Source organism: Cryptomeria japonica, chromosome 11, assembly GCF_030272615.1.
Source record: "Cryptomeria japonica chromosome 11, Sugi_1.0, whole genome shotgun sequence".
NCBI classification, from domain to species: Eukaryota; Viridiplantae; Streptophyta; class Pinopsida; order Cupressales; family Cupressaceae; genus Cryptomeria; species Cryptomeria japonica.
Window position 1 is genome coordinate 697219900 of NC_081415.1, and position 11509 is coordinate 697231408.

Genomic DNA, 11509 nt, shown 5'->3' on the forward strand with positions numbered 1-11509 from the left:
TCACACAATTGGCTACTTCTTCTTGTGAAAGAGAGAGCCATGGGCTACCTATTAGGATTTCTATTCCTTTGTTGTAATTGAAAGATGAAATGATGCAAGTTCAATCCCTAACCCCAAAGTGCAAGTATGAACTAATAACAAGATTACAGAATTGAACTTAAACAATGGAAAGCTGTAAACACAAGGACAAGACAAGAATGCAAATGCGTACCCGGAGTTAAAATCTGACTGAAAATGTTCAGGATGGGGGTGCGGGCGCCACTGTCCTGATTCTGCCCCTGAAACTGCTCCGGAAACTGTTGTTTTGCACTCTGGAAAAGCTGTCAAAAATGCTGAAAATGCTGTCTGTCAGGAGGACCAGGGCGCCCAGCGCCCCTGTCCCAGGGACCAGGGCGCCTAGCGCCCCTATCCTGGTAGGACCAGGGCGCCCCACGCCCCTGTCCTGGTCTTTTGCTCTGAGATTTGGTGTGAAGTTCGGTCTCCGTCTGCTTCTTCCGGATCTGTAACTTGCGGCATCGTTCGGATTCCGAAACCTGCACTTATATCTGAAAAGGTGTGGTGGGCGGCTATATATATTGTGTGTGCGGACCTAGTGTGTGTGCATGGTCCTAAAATGCAAGAAAGCAAACTAGAGCAACCTAGAAAGTAAACCCTAATTGCTTGTAAATGATAATGTAAATGCTCTAAATCAAGATGCAAAGTGATCTAAAGCATGAATAAAGGATATATTGAAGCTTATGCAAAGACATGAAAACAACATGAAATCATACCCAACCCTCAAGGGAGGAGTACAAGCCAATCTTCAGTCGGTAATCTCCTATTGTTCTTCAATGTCTTCCAAGCCCTAAATGGATGAATGAAATTGATAAATGCTTGATAGAAGGATGTTGAATGTTGTTGAAGTCTTCAAAGATCTGCTCTTTCGCTGCATATGAGGTCCTGAAAACCAAAATTCTGATCCTTTCAAATGAAGAAAGAGAGCTCTTATGTATGAAACCCTAGGTCGTAATTTCATCTTTTGGCTGACCTAGAGATTGAATCTCCTGCCAATTTCTTGGGGTTAAGCTTTATTTTATGATTGGATCGCGCTCCTAAAATTTCGGGAAAAATGTCCGGGACCATGTTGCACTCCGGGCGCCATGGTCCCGACAACTTTTCACCAAATTTTCAAGACTGTCAGATATGATGATTTTAGAGAGAATCCCAAAGTTACAGGTGATTTCAAGATGTTTTGACCCCCGAAATCAAGCCCCCAAGGTCGAAATAGGACCTAATTAGGGTTTTTGATTAAATGATGTATTGGAAGAATAAAATGAAAAGGGCACACTTTAACGAAAGGGCCCAACTTTATGATGTGAAAGATGATGAAATAGAACCTTAGACCTAATTAATTTGATTAATTAAGTGCTAAAGGGGAAATGCAATGCAAAATACAAAATGCGCCAAGGCGGGTGCTAAACTAGGTGTGAAATTGTACCACCCTAGCAAGTGCGTACAATTTACGACGCTACATTTAGCCCCCACTTTAGCGGTCATATGAACACTACGCGCATATGCAAGCGAAAGTACAGAAAAGTAAACATTATTTGAAAAAGGATATATCCATAAGTCTGTCGAACGAAGCCCCCAGCGGTATCTGCAGTACACAGTTAGGAACCGCACCCTACAAAACACACGTTAGATCACAAAAATCACCTAATGCTTACTAAGGAAAGTGATGAAAATTCGAGGGTAGCTATTTGCCCCCCCCTGTTTCGGCTTGCTAATTTTAGTGAGTTGAAACAGGGTATCATGTTTACCACTTCGAATTGTTAAAGAAAATTGATGACAAATGCTCACAAGAAGATTTGATATGAGATCAAAAACTAATGGAGAATCATTTGGTAAGAAAGAGGACTAAATCTCAATTCCAACACAACAAAGAGTGTGAGGATTTGAGAGTTCTCTAACACAAGATGAAGGATGTAAATGGAAACAAAATGCAAAGAGAAGAAAAGAAAGGAAAAAAAGCATGAATACACACATTGGTGATCCATGAGAAGAATAGTGAGAGAGAAAACATGGACTTCTCGCCCCTAGATCTTGTCTAGGTGATCCATGGGAAAAGGACATGGAAAACTAGCCCCTAGAGTCTGTCTAGGTGATCCATGTAAGGGAGGAGAGTGAGAAATTCTAGCCTTATGCTGCTAGTTCCACTCAACCTCGTGCATGTGTGTGTAAGGGAGGTTAGAAGCACCTCATGGGAGTCTATGCCCGAGTATGCTACAACCTGTATATGTATAGTACAAAAGCGTGACATCTCGCTCTAAGAGTCTGTGCTCTGGTTTCAAGAATAATCACCTTGCATAAAAGAAAAATGGAGACATCTCGCTCTAAGAGTCTGTGCTCCGGTTCCAAGAATAATCCATTGCTCAAAAAGGTGTAATGTTTATGTCATAAGCAAAGTAGAACAAGGATACCTACCTTCATCACAAAAGAAGATACCCCAAAAATGCAACAATGTCATAGATCCAAGCAAGAGAGTTTTACACTCTTTAAGCAAGGATAAGATAGTTGAAAAGGGATATCTTGTAGTATGTGTAAAGGAGATCCTTAGAGGAGAAGAGATCTTTGTACAAAAGACACCTATCCCCGAGAGGAATTGTCTTAGACAAATATAACATCTTCTAGAATAAGACAAAGAAGAGAATAAGAATGCAATACTTCCTTCTTTTGCGAGGTGAAAGTGATTCTTAATGAAGGATGACGCTCTTTTTAACCCAATCGGGAGAGTGAATTCATTATGGATGTATTTTACCAAGTGCAAAAGAGGTTGTAGTCAAGGACTTACACCTCTTGTAAGAGAGAATCCTTGAACAAACAACAACAAATGCATACAAGGAATAACATCAAGTAATAAAGTTCACACCATCCATGAAATAGGAAAAAGTGGATCCTTAGATAAAAATAAGGAAAGATCATTGCCTCCCAAGGATAAGGTCAATGAGAAGGACTTACTCAATCTTCCAGGGAGAGATTTAGACATGAACAAAATGTACTACATACTCACATGAGTTCATGCAAGCAAGACATTAGTGTATGTAAAATTCTCCTCATAAGAAGTGGGTAGGATAAGAAAGAGAATACACATCTTCTCCCATATCTAGGAAAAGAGGATTCTAAAGAAAAGATGATCAATATTTCCACATTATTACCCCAAAGGGAAATTTTAACTGTAAAAAGAAGAGATGTATGAAATCACTCTTGTCCCCCTAGGAACAAGAAAATTAGGCTATTATGTTGCTTAAAAAATATGATTGCACTTGAAATTGTACCATCATGAATGACAAAGCCCCCAGTAAATGAGCTACCAATGTCACATAATGATGAGCAACATAACAGCCATTAATGTTATTTAAAGACATGATAGATTGAATGAGGTATTTGAATATGACATGCTAAATGCTCAACTATAAGTGAGATCAAAAAAATGTATAAAGTGATAAAAATTGAAGAAGAAAAGTCACAAGAAATCTTAGAAGAGGGATGAGTGTAATTTATTAGAGCCTTATCCCTAGAGGAAAGGACTTTATGATGAATAGGAGATAAAGATTCATAAGTGGATTTAGAAATTTGAGGGGAGTCATAAAGAGATTTGTTCATCGCCAAGATTTCCTTATGAGGGGAATGAGAGTTGATAGAAGTAGAAGATGATTTAGTTGAAGTGAGATCATCATCACTACTAAATATAGCATTCACACTGAGAGATGGTCTTTTAGATGCTTTAGTGCGTTTGCAGGGATTGTAGCCAAGTCCAAAGGCATAATTGTGAAAATTAGTCTCTAGAGGAACCTTCATCCCTTGTGTAGACACCCAAAAATGGTCAACGCTTGCGAGGTCATACTTTCACATTTGCGCATTGCCTCATTTTAGGTTTTTGCGTCGCATTAACATTTCTCCTATGTCACGCACTTGGTCTTTATCATTTGCGAACATCGAGTCATTCTTCTACATTATTCAATCATCTCGTCCTCAAATTTGGTCTTGTCGACAACATTATCCAGTCATGATTTTGATCAATTTTATCTTGTCGCATCAATGTGCGTATTCATTTGTCATCATTTTGGACATCGTCAATCCTAATTAGGGTTTGTCCTCCTGTCAATCTTATCAATCTTATCATCAATCTCATCATTTTGGACATCGTCAATCCTAATTAGGGTTTTGCCCTCTTATCGATCCTATCAATCTTACGATCAATTTGTCATCGATCGTTGTCCTCTTATCAATCTTGTCGATTTATCATCAATCCTTCAATCTTGTCGTTTTACGATCAATTTGTCATTGATCGTGGTCATGTCTAATCTTGTCATCTTGCAATCTATTTTGTCAATTTTGTCATTTTGCAATCAATTTTGCTATCGATCATTGTCTGTCTCAATTATGTCAAGTTGGATCAATTTGTCATTGTTCCTTGTCAATTGGCGCATCTATCAATCAAATCATTCTGTCGCATTGGTCATTTATCAAAATCAAATCATGACATTAATTATCTTTAATCAAGACCTAATTGTCATCTTCGCATTTCTAATTCGTCTTCTAGGGTTTTATGATTTGGTCATTTAACCTAATTCGCCATTTCTTCCTCTAGGATTACTAAATTATTTATTAATCCTAAGTCTTCTTATTACAATTAAATCTTTATTTAATTGGCTAATTATTCCTCTTTGTGAATTGATTAATAAATGAAAAATTATTAATTAATTCACTAATTTCTAAATCCTATTTTTCATCAATTTCTAATTCCAATTTCCTAATTGGTCATCAATTTCAATTTCCTAATTTTCAAATTTCTAATTCTTTTTCCCTCCTATTTCATCTCCTAATTCTATGGGAGTGGCATTTCAATTTGTCATGAAATTGTCATAATTGATTAATCAATCAATTTTGACATGAAATGTGTCATAATCAATCAATCAAAATTGTGCATGGAAAGTGCATAATTTGCATAATTTGTCATAATTAACATATTGATTTGCAATTTCCATTTGAATTGCATCATGCCAATCTTGTCACTTCTCCAATTTCTCTATAAATTGGATAATTTTTCTTCAATCAACCCCTTCAATTACTTCTTGAAATCCGAATTGCTGTCAAACTATCAAATTTTAGTTCTAGTACTCTTGAGCTTTTTGCTTTCAATTGTGAGAGCACTTGTAGGTGAGATCCACAAAACTATTGAAGAGGAAAGAACAACAATGGAGCCGCATGGAAGGAGTATTCAATCTTGAATCTGGTTTGCATAATGTTTTCTTTTGAATGCTTCATTTTCATACCTTCATTGAATGTGCATTGTGATTAGGTTCATTTCATGAGTATTTCTTTGATTGAGCTATCATGTTGAATGTTTTGATTGATATATCTTATTTTGATGAATCCTAATTTCTTATGCAACATTAAATGGTGAACCCGACGTGAACATGCTTGGATCTAATATTTTTTTGAATGTTTTGTGAAGTTGCAGATTTTTTTGTGGAGAAATTGCAGATTTTTCTTGGAAGAAAAAAACAGTCATAATCAATTGAAAACGTAAAAAAATGCGTGCAGAATTAAAATAAACGATTTCTGGGTTTATTAGATCACGTTGTTATCTTTCCAGATCATTTTACGGTTTGTAATTTGGATAAATATTGAGAAAGTTATGACGTTTTTAATTATGCTGCTGTAAATGGTCAAAATTTTGAAAAAAACAAAATCATGCAACCTTCATCTAGATTAATTTAGCTTGGCAAATTAATCATGCATTCATGCAAATAATTTTTGGTGTTTTTGCTTTCTGTTTTCTATGCTTTGGATTTTGGTACTGATTATTTGTGTAGGATCTTGGCATACGCATGACAAAGACTAAAAATCAAACTACTAACATGTGTTATGCAGATTCGATGGTCAAAGACAACAAATCAAACTTCTGACATGTGTTTTGTAGGTTGCCTTTGAGAAACAACCAAATTGTGTGTTTGAGTTTTTAATTAGGCACTTAGTGATTTATAAATAGGTGGAAATGAACCTTTGTTTGCTTTGTTTGTTAAGTATGACATTGGAGTAGGAGAGTATGCTCTCATCCTTCTTAGGGTGATCAGAAATCCAGATCTTCGATACCATGCTTGTGTTGTTGATTGTTTGTCTCCATTAGAGGGCCTGCCTTCCCGACCACTTTGCTTTAGCAAGCAAGTGACAATCGTGAGAAGGGAATGACCCAAAGTGAGTACGGCTAGAATTCCTTGGCATTCTAACTCACTATAAACAAATACCTGATGAGCGAAAGCTTTGAAGGAAGTGTTACGTGGGAATTGTAGTTACTTGGGAAGTGATGCCCCTTGAAACTCTTTCTCATATCAACATCTAAGTAGGGCCTCTTGGTCTAAATCGCGCTTGCGTGACTACATTTGTTGGTATCTTGATGGGCTTAATGTCTCAATCATGCTTGCATGACATCAAGGAGTAATGCTTAACAAAAATCCTTACTACATACCTTGTTTTTAGAGGCCAAAAACCCTTCTAGTTGCTTGAGAAGGACAAATTCGGATACTTGGAAGAGATACTAAGTTCGCCATGGGGAGATTCCATGGGGACTGATGCTTGGCTGCCCTGAGAAGTGAGTGCCGTGGAGGGGAGCCCGTGGGGTCAAGCATCTATGTATTCTCCTTGAATCCCATAATGAGTCTACCTCTCAAGTACCTAATGTCTTTGCCTACCATAAGAAATGTGGAAATGAGCATGATTGTCTTGAGTCTAAGTTGCAATATCTTGTATTCTTTGATTGTCAAAAGTTGAATACCATTTCAAGAACAAGCACGTTGATATAACATAAGATCAAACACCAAAGACATTCATCCAACAAACATTCAACAAGATTCAAAGATCATATTCCTAAAGCATGGTTATCCAACAATGTTCAAAAACTTGTCTCAACTCTTATGTCACTTACATTTAGGTTCATCCTAGGTTGCATTTTTCAAAGTCATTATCAAGTATCAAGGTTAAGTTTCATCTAAGTCATACTTCTTTTGCATACCAATAAAAGTCATCCATTTACATGAGTCCCCTTGTATAAGAGTAATATCATTTCATAATTAAACCTTAGGTTTCATCTTAGGGTGACATTGTTATACATTTGCATTTGCATAGCCCAAGTCTCTTCATTAAGCCTAAGTCATTGTCATATCATATTAAGATCACTTGCATATTAATTGTCCCTTTGCATATAGTCTCAAAACCTAGGTCTTGTCATACTTAAGCAATCCAAATCTTTGATAAACCCCAAGTCATTGTTAAGAAGTCTAGACCTCATCAAGTCTTTTGTCCTTTTTGTCATCAATATCATTTCGTCAAACCTAGCTTAGTATCCAAGCATATAGGTGAGACATTGTCATCTTGTCCTTTGTCACTTGGTCCTTTTGTCCTTTGAGGTCTAGACATCATTTCAATTTCCTAAGGGTCTTTTTTAGATTTGCATTTCAAAAGTTTGTCAAAATCTTCAAAAACAACCAAAAACATAGATTGCATTTTCATATATTTAGTTTGCATTTAGTTGCATATCATATATTACCCTTGAAAAATTCCAAAAATATTGCATTTGCATAAGTGACATGCCAGTTGAGACAAGATCAAGATCTAAGAAGATGAGTGAACCAATGTATCAATCCGTGGATAACATAGCAAATTCGCAGTTTCAAACTAGTCAAACAATGCAAGTTGAAGGTTCATCAAACACCTCTCTACCACCATATGGAACAGTTCAACTTGGACCACCACCATTATATGAACCAGTATTTGTACCCATGAAACCAGGACATGGGAGTGTTCCACCAACTCCAAGAGGAAGTGCACCTTTTAATTGGGATCAACCAAATTTGCAACATGATATTCGAACTCAAACACTGTATGAAGATCAAACTCTTTCACAAGGATTCGGTTCAGACCAAGGTATTCAACAAGAAACGAATCCAAATGTCCAACCAGATTCTTCATCTGATTCTGATGCCTCTGATGAGGTTGACATGTTCCTTCAAGATCCAAAGGTAATAAAAAGGATGGATAAATTCCTGAGCAAAGTTTTTAAAACGTATCCTCAAAAGTATCTTCACATGATGAGTGATATGGTTCCCTTAAATGAACCAATTAATGTGCAAACACAACAAGGCAGTGAGCCGTTAAGTTTCTCTTCGCATCTCAATGAAGAAAATGTGCAACAAGAGCTTCAATCTACATTGATGAGCAAACGTACTTCAAAGGCATTGTCAGTGACTATTCCTCAAAAGTCATTGTTTGAGACGATAAATAATCCATTATTCAATACAACGCCTGCAATACAAGATCAAATGAAGACTATGCAAATATCGACAGCAGTTCCTCAACAAGAAGTGGTTCCTCATATGCATAAAATTGGATCAACATCCAAGATACAAGAAAGTTTCACAACTGGAATGCCTAATGTCAATAATGTCCAAGGCACTTCCATGATGCAACAAAGTTCTTATGTATCTTTGTCAAACACTATTGCGACAAATCCTTCGATAATGGCTACACAAAGAGCTATGGATAGTGGTGTGCACCATCAGCAATTGTTGCAACAATTGAGTAATACGCAGAAGGTACGATCGAATGTGCAAACAAATGAAGTGCAACAACAACAATGTCGCATTCAACAAGAAATTGCAGCGCCTTCGGCACCATTACAAGTTAACACAAACTTGCAACAATCACAAGCGATTGGACAAACAACACAGCAAGTTAATGTAAGTGCTATACCCCATCCTAAGGAGAAGCAGCGAAAATCATCTAAACAAGCTTTTTTACAAATGATTGGATATACACCACGACAACAATTGGCACAAAGTCAACAAATTCCAACTCATCAACACCAACAATATGTGCCGCAATATGTGCCAAGACAAACAAGTTATCCTACTTCACAACCGCAAGTGGTGCCTATGCAATATCAACAGCCTACTCAATTGCAATATCAACCTGGGCTCCAAGAAGCACAACAACAAAGTCAATATCAAGGCATAGCACAACCGCAACAACAAGAAAAGTACCAAGAACTTTATATGCAAGAGACGCCAAAAATGGCCATGGCGGAGTATCAACAGCCAATCGGAAATATGATATATCAACAAAGAATACCAACTGGGATTAATGATGAACTTCTACAATCTGATACAATTGCGCAACAACTTGAGATGTTGTGATGAAAAATTGATGCATTAGAAGCTAAAGGAACAAAGAAGTTGTATACAGATCAAGATTTATGTCCTAATCCCTTTGACAAGAGTGTATACATGCCTCCATTCCCCAAGCATTTTGAGGCACCCCACTTTGAGAAATATAGAGGGAATGGCAATCCAAGAGATCATATTCGAGCATTTTACGCAGCATGCACAGAAGTAAGCTATGAGGAGACATATTTAATGCGATTATTTGCATGAAGTCTTGCTGGACAAGCTATGGATTGGTATTCACATTTGCCAGGAAATATAAAGACTTGGTCAGAACTGGCACAAAAGTTTATATCTCATTTCGCGTTCAATATCGATAGCGATGTGACTATGTCGGATTTATGCAATACCAAACAAAAGCAAGGTGAACCATTAGTGACCTTTTTGCAACGATGGCGAAGTTTGTATAGTCGTTCTTCTCTCGATATACCTGAAGAACAGCAAGTGAATCTGTTTATCCAAAATCTAGTCCCAGAAATGATGTATGAGCTAAAATTGAAAAGTCCTAGTACTATAGAAAAACTCATTAAGAAAGGAATGAATATTGAAGCAGCTCTTGTAGCTAAAGGAATTATCAAGCTCAATAAGGACAATGACAACACAAATTATTCAGGGGATAGAAACAGATTTTGGTATAAGAACAAGAACGTCACTAATGATGGTGTTGTTGATGCGAGAGTGGTAAATGCAAATCAACCCCCATTCACAATCAAGAAGTTGAGTATTCCTAATATGTCGACTATGGAACAAAATCAAGTACCTAGGAACAATGTTACTCAATAGTTGCAGCATACACAATAGTCACAATATCAACAGCATGCTCAACAGTCGCAATATCAACAACGCGCTCAACAGCCGCAATATCAACCGCATGCTCAACAGCTACAATATCAACAACATGCTCAACAACAATATGCTCAACAATGCAATCAACAACAAGGCCAACAACAAAATCAACAACGCAAACCCTTCCGATCGCGGGATGGGCCTCCTCGACAGTTTACACCATTGGGAGAGCCTATCGAATCAGTCATGAAGCAATTAATACAAGCGAAGTTTATCAAACTACCAGATATTAAGGCAGAACCAGCGGAAAAACCGCATTGGTGGAATGATAATGCGTACTGTGAATATCATCGGTCTAAAGGACATAAAACCGCTTCATGTTTTCAATTAAAACATATGATTCAAGATTTATTGGAACAAGGAGTAATTGAGATAGATCCAACCCATCCGACTTCTAATACTGATCATACTATTTTCAAAACTCCTTTGCTTGATCATGACAAGGGTAAAGCGTCTTCTTCCAATTCTGCTCAAACGGCTAATTATGCAAATATCAGTTATCACAATGTCATTAATTGTTTTCATGCGTCAAATGAGTATGTGTCTACCTTGAGAATAAAAGGACAAGATCCTTCTTGTGCAGTCACCACTCGTCGATCCAAAATAGTCGTAAAAGGAGCCCCTGCAGCCCCTCCCAAACCAGTGCCTGCGAGTCAGTATAATCTTTTGGATCATCTAGGAAAAACACCTACACAAATATCCATCCTAGAGTTGTTGAAAATGTCTCCCATGCACCGTGCAGTCCTAGATAAAGCCTTGACTGAGTCCACTGTCCCAACAGATATTGATGTTGACCAATTTCAAGCGCGGATTGGACATTTAGCCGTTTCCCGAAGTGTTGCATTTTCCGATAGTGACATCTCACCTGACAAGCTTCCCCATAATGACCCTTTGCACCTAGAAGTCTTTGTCCACAATTGCAAAGTCCGACGAGTCTTGATAGATGGCGGAGCGGGTCTTAATATCTGCACCTTAAGAGTGGTCATTGGCCTCGGATATTCAGAAAATGACATTGATGCTTCCAAAAGGATAACAATAAAAGCTTATGATGATGCTGAGCGCCCATCCAAAGGGATAATTGTATTGCCCATCAGAGTTGGTCCAGTGACGGAAAATACTTTCCTACAAGTCCTAGACCTTGACCTCCCTTATAATATGATCCTTGGCCGTCCGTGGATTCATGCCATGAAAGCAGTTCCGTCCACTTATCATCAATGTCTGAAATACCCTTACAATGGAACTGAGATAACCATTCCAGGAGATCCTAATCCGTTCCAATTTTGTGCTACCCTAAGGGATACTCCTCAGCAGCAAGTACCAGTCAATACAGAAGCCAAACCAGATAGTTATGTGGATCCCAATGCATTGTTGGATGCTGTTAAAGGAAAACTGAAGATACAAGA